Genomic DNA, 6,522 nt, shown 5'->3' with positions numbered 1-6,522 from the left:
CACACCTTTTACCTTTGTTTCTTCAACTTTTGAGTATTCTTTATCTTTGTTATATATTGTTATTATGAAGGAAAAAATTTCTGGTGTAGAAGGAGAACGTCTTAAAGAAGCCACCAATATAAACAAATCACTTTCAACTTTAGGGTATCTAATTAATTCTAATTCAGGCTTATGCACATCTCGAGTTTATAAAAAAAATAGTCTTTCTTCTAATTGCTAATATTAGTCCATCTAGTTGGTGAGTGTATGGTGTCAAGGTTTCTTAAGAATTGGTTCAGCTGCATCGCAAAAACTATTTTGTTTTAAGTATATACAACTTTTAATGATGTTTAAAAAGCACCGACTTTTAAGGGTGACATGGTTGCCAAAGCAAATCATGCACGTTGGCAAAAAATCGAAATAGATAGTGGATGTACATCATCAAAACAATTTTAGCTATTGGGAATATTGTCACACTTACATTTAATTCTTACTTTAAAGATATTTCTTTTATTGAAAAAAATGGTAGTAAATTATTGTATAAAATGTTTTGTATATTTGCAGATACTTAGTTATTGTTAGAACAAAAGGATTAGATATATCACAGCTAGCTCTAGATCCAAATTCAACTGGTATACATCATATATAGGATCACAGTACGAAAAAGAACAATTAAATTTCATAGGTGAATATTTAATTATTTCCACTTTCTGGAGTCTTAGACATAAAAACTTTGACATGAATAATTACTAATACACCCATAACTTGTTAAAACAAACAGAAGAGTGTATGACAATAGAAGCATCGTGAAATGTTCAGATACCAATAATGGCCCACTATATTCCGGGTAAGTTGCAAAAAATAGCAACATACTTTTACTTTACTTTTTTTAATTATTTTTTATAACAAGACATGTGATATTTAAATTGCAGATTTGTGTAAGGAATGGCTCCGGTTTTCTCCAGAGCTGCATGACATTGTGGAAGGATCCTCAAGGGCGTGCACTTGTGAGCTGGTACGAGGGCATTTTGGTCATTGCAAAAGGAGTCAAAGGTTGAGATATTCTCTGTGTTGGCATATGCGTTCTCTATGGAGGATTGTAAGTATAAAAAAAATCACCGTTGTTTCTCAGTTTAACTGGTATTCTTAATAGTTTTTTTTTCAACAATCATTACAGTGGTCTTGGAGCTTCTTTAATGAACATAGAGCATTTTCCTGAAGCCAAGATTTCAGTAGCTGGCAGGGATGAATTGAGTGCTTTGGAATCTTTTCAACTTGATCAGGTAATGCCAAATAGCAACACACTTCGCTTTTTATTGTTCATTATAGCATTACACTTTCATTTCTTCTTATTATAATATGAAAATTCACTCAATTATAAGTACAATGTTGTAATAGATTGATTTAGAAGTCAGATGCCATAATAAGCAAATTAAAGCTATATATATATATATATATATATATATATATATATATATATATATATATATATATATATATATATATGCTTTTCATCAACATAATTGCTTCTTCTTTACATGGCTAGTTCTCCTTTTTGACCATGGAGTAAGCAAGCTTTCTCTTCTATCAAAGGTTGATATCGCGAATTACAATCAAGACTTGTGATTAGTTGTATATGTTGGATAGTAGATTATTTGACATTTTTTTGCAACGGGTGTTAGCAGATTATTTGACATTTTTTTTCAAACAGGCGTTAGTAGTGACAGTGAGATTCATTCAAAAGGATGCAGAGAAGAAGAAAACATCATTCAACCCCAGACCGTATTTCAAGTTATTCATTGATTGGCTACTTGACCTTGGTACCCTTGATCTGGTTTTTGAAGATGCAAACTTTCAGGTGTGTATTCACTTTTCTCTTTTCTCTATCATATCATCTTGTATTGTATTTTTCACATAATTGACAAGGAGTTGTTGTATCTATTCAAACTAGGCTTAGATCAATGGTTGCAAGAGATGAGTTCAGAAGAAGAAGAAACAAGGCTGCAACTATAGTTCAGGTACTATGGATGAATTATGTTTGTAAAGTATTTAAGAAAATGATTAGAAACAAGGGTGAATTTGTACAGATTAGTTAGCTACTTGCAAGTTGATCTTGAATAAGCAAAGGGGCAATGGATTGTATTTTTTGTATCTAATTCATTTGTAAATTTTTGTTACAACTTCTATTGATTTGTTTTATCTTTCCATGGAACGATTATTTGTATGACATTAAATTTATGCAATGGATTCTATTTTTTGGATATGATATTTTATTTTCTATTATGAAACATTAAATACAAATTTAATTTGAAAATAAGTAAATCTATAAATAATATTTTTTTTAAATATTTAAAATTATGATACGCAAAAATGTGTGTCATCTTCATTTATGACATGGCTTTTCTTGACAGGGGCTTTCTTGATACGCATTGCGTGTCATTAACACGCGCGTCGTAAGGTTACGACACGCGAATACGTGTCGTCTTCCTTTATGACAGGGTCTTCCCTGATACGCATTGCGTGTCGTAAACGCGCGTCGTAAATGCGCGTTGTCTATAGGCGACGCGCAAAAGCGTGTCGTCTCTCTTTATGACAGGGCCTTCCTTGATGTGCATTTGCGCATCGTCTGAGCCTTTTATGATGCTCAATGAGCGTCATAAAAGGCTGTTTTTCTAGTAGTGTTTATAGTTTTGTCTACCAAATGTTTTATTTGAATAGTATGTTTTGTACTAGAAAGCGGTGTATTGAATTTGTATATAATGACCTGGCCCATAACTGGTAGTCCTTATGATATCTTGGTATATAATATATATATATATATATATATATATATATATATATATATATATATATATATATATATATATATATATATATATATATATATATAGCTAAGATCGAATGGATAGTAGGTTGAGTAAATCTGCTCTAAGCCCACAACCAAACAAGGAATAGGAAATGAAGCGGAAAGCACAAATCCTACTACCTATCAGATCCGATTAATATATATCCCTGATGTATACACTAAGGAATCATAAAGTTTGCATTATAGTCCCCCTTTCTACTGAATGTACTAGACTCAACTGTTATGTTTTTCGTTTGTAAAATGTAAGTTTTCCCTTGTTTATAACTATCTTTTGAATTGACATACTGATGTACTCATTACCTTAAAACATGTCTGTTTTAGGTCATTATGTGAAGGCTAGTACCCATACTATATGCTTTCCCTGTCAAGAGATTTTGGGACCAAACGCGACTTCTACAAACAATTGCTAAGCCATGTAAATTCACATTAAAGTTATACGATCAGGTATACCCAATTTAACTATCACCTTTTGTTTAGAACAAAGAGTTAGTGTTTAATTGGTATAATTAGATCATGTAGTGATCTCACGCTATAGCATCTTAGTATGTTCGTTCTGTTATAGTATCTTTGTATGTTCCTTCTGTTATCATGTATAGTGTATAGTATGTCTCTCTGATGTATTGTATCTACCTCCTTGTTTCTCTTTATAGTATGCTCTAGTATCTAGTATGAACTGAACCTCTAAACTATACCCCTTATAGTTTACTAGTGTTTTACTTGAACTGTTATTGAAAATACTCTATTTACTACTAAGTTATGCTTGTACTTTTTAAAAACGGAGTTTTGTTAAACTATAAAGTAACATAACTTTAAAAGAGTTTTTGAAATTTTTTGATAAATTATAAAAGACATAAGGAATCTTTTGAAAGATATTTATAACAAACATTTACACAATTATCATTGTGTTTAACTAGTATCCCCCCCCCCCTTAAAAGCATTTAAAACAATTAAAAGATTCATTAAAGGTGTATGAACTCACCTTATATGGGTGATTAAACGAATATGTGCGTAAGGATGAGAAGTTCCACGAATGAACTCCCGAGACACAAACGAGTCCTAAATGACATATATGGCATGTATTGGCATGAATATAGTGTTTATTAGCAACTATATGAAAGGAAACACCCATAGGGACTAGGAAACACTTGGACCAAGTTTTAGAATCACATGTGATTCATCTAAGGGATGTTTAAGGCCAAGAAATGGTGTTTACGACCATGGTGTAAACTCATGGTAAAATGTGAATAAGAGGGTGTTTGAATGATAGGGAAACTTGAGGGACCATTCCTCGACACAAGCATGAAAAAAATAACCTAATGGAAGCTGTTGAGGTGTTTACGACCACACCTTAAAGTATATAGTAGTAAACTCTCCAAATGGTCTCATTTTGGGTCAGAAAGGCAAGGAGTTTCAAAGGATCAAGTGTTCCAAGGGTTAGTAAGGGTCTATGTTAGAACAAAGTTCTATCAGGATCGATAGATTCTAAGCAAGATATTAATTAAGAACGTAATAAAGAACACGAGTATGGCTTTGAATATGTCGTATGATTAATACTTCAACACCGCAGAAGAGCTCGATTAAGAACTTCAACTGTAGAGGTTTCTAGGGTTACAAAATAATGAACGTGATAATCAACTGTTAATAATGCCTACATGCATGCATATATATAGAATAGCCCTACTAGCTAATCTAGATAATCACGGATGGACAGGCCCAATCCAGATCCAAAACGTAAGGCCCAAGACGCAACACAAACGGACTCAACAATATCCCCCTTTACGTCTTTGGAGCCGAAACCTCAATTCTGTTTAGCAACAGAAGACTTCTTCACAGTCTAGAACACCCTCGGTATGATGGCCAAAAGATGATACCGAAATGTAATGTACCACCAAAGCATGTCTGTAAAATTCTTCTTGTCAGCCTCTGAATTCTGCTTGCACCGATGTATTATGTTGATGATGTGCTCCAAGCAATCAGTAGAAAATAAGTGCTTATCTACCAGAGAAAATTAAAATCTGTGAGCTTCACCTTTAGTAAACGTCAAAGTAAGATGTGTTGAAACAATTTGGCCCATCTTCATCTTGTTCACATCCCTTGGCTTTGGTGTAGGCTTGACTGTTGGCTTCTTTTTCATAACCTTTGCTATCTCCTGATCCATAGTTGCAACTTCATAGATATAGGAGGCCAACATTCTCGTTAAGTGTTCCAGAATCGGCTCATATTCCGTCAGATTAGTGAGCATAATGTTGTATAGCAAAATCCAATCATGGGGATTTAGATTAGGAAGGGAAACAAGAGAGATAATCGACACTGTGTTTACTGTACCACGAGTGATCTTGAAATTGACATTGGTAAATGTCCCAGTAGGTGAGGGTTTGAGAACCTTGACTGTAATGATCTTTTGTGCACTCCAAGTCAAGTACTGCGGTTGGCCAAACTTCAGATATAAGTCAATCAGCTCTCAGTCAAACTTCGGATGAGGATAAGGAACCTCAATAGTTGAATCAAAACAATCGAACGTGAACGCCTTCCTTGTAATTGGCATATCAAACTGCGAGTCCTTTGAATTATCACAGTCAAATGAAGCAATAGGTTCCAACCAATAGACTGATGGAGACTCTATAGCTTGATTGACGAGTACTTATTTCGTCCATAAGGGAAACAAGGCCCTTTTACAATTCAAGGCTTCTTCTTCTTCCTTGTTTCTTCTTTCCCTCTCCTCTACTTCTTTCACAGCTTTCAAATTTTCATTCAACTCTCGTTCCCTCTTCTTCCTTTGGAGAGCATCAACAATAGTTTCACCAACATCACTATCACTGTCATCGGCAGTCTCCTTTTCCTTTTCATGTGGACCAGAACCTGAAGCTACATTATCCTTTAGTTCGGTTGTGACTTTGACTTCTGGGTGAATAGTTTTTGTTTCGGTTTTCATAGCCACTCTCGGTTGTTCACTTTCCGTCTTTATAACCACTTTCGGCTGATCAACACGAACACCTTATCCCCCTTATTTCAGAGGTACGAACTTCTCAAAAACACCCTTCATTTCATGGAGCATGGCAAGGGCAGGAAAAAGTTTGGTGGTAAGATGATTCCTGATGGTGAGAGTTAGGATGGGATCATGGCACCAAGGAGATTGGTCAACATGTCCTTTACGTAGCCTGCACAACTTCGAAATATAGCCCGTTCTGTCTTTAATAAAGAAATTTCTTTCTCTGCTTGTGCTAACTGTACCTTCAGGGCTTCAATAGTAGAGGCTTGTTTGGCAAGATCTGCCTTTAGAGCACTTTTGGTTGCCAGGTCAGCTTGAAGAGAGGCAAATCGAGAATTCACTGAGCTTAAAAACGAAGTGTTATCGGTTTGGATAGATGATCGCACAACTTGAAACTTGGTGTTTTCTTTCTGAAGGGACTTAGAAAATAAATCCACAGAGGCTTGTACTTTCGCTGTACTTGTATCACCATGATTCTTCAATGAGTCAAGAAAAATCTCAGTTGTATGAACAATCTCAGAAACATCATTAGTTTCCTTTTTACAAGAAGAAGTAGACTCATCAATAGCATTAGTAGATTTCTCAATCGACGTTGTGTATTGTTCTATGGCAGTCTCCAGAAAAGATTTAAGAACCACACCACTATAAGCCTTGCTGTCTTCAAGCAAACGATCCAGCTTTTCATGAA

The sequence above is a fragment of the Lactuca sativa genome, chromosome 4, assembly GCF_002870075.4.
Source record: "Lactuca sativa cultivar Salinas chromosome 4, Lsat_Salinas_v11, whole genome shotgun sequence".
Taxonomy (NCBI): Eukaryota; Viridiplantae; Streptophyta; class Magnoliopsida; order Asterales; family Asteraceae; genus Lactuca; species Lactuca sativa.
The sequence above is the reverse complement of the archived record's forward strand: the minus strand, read 5'-3'. Positions refer to the sequence as shown.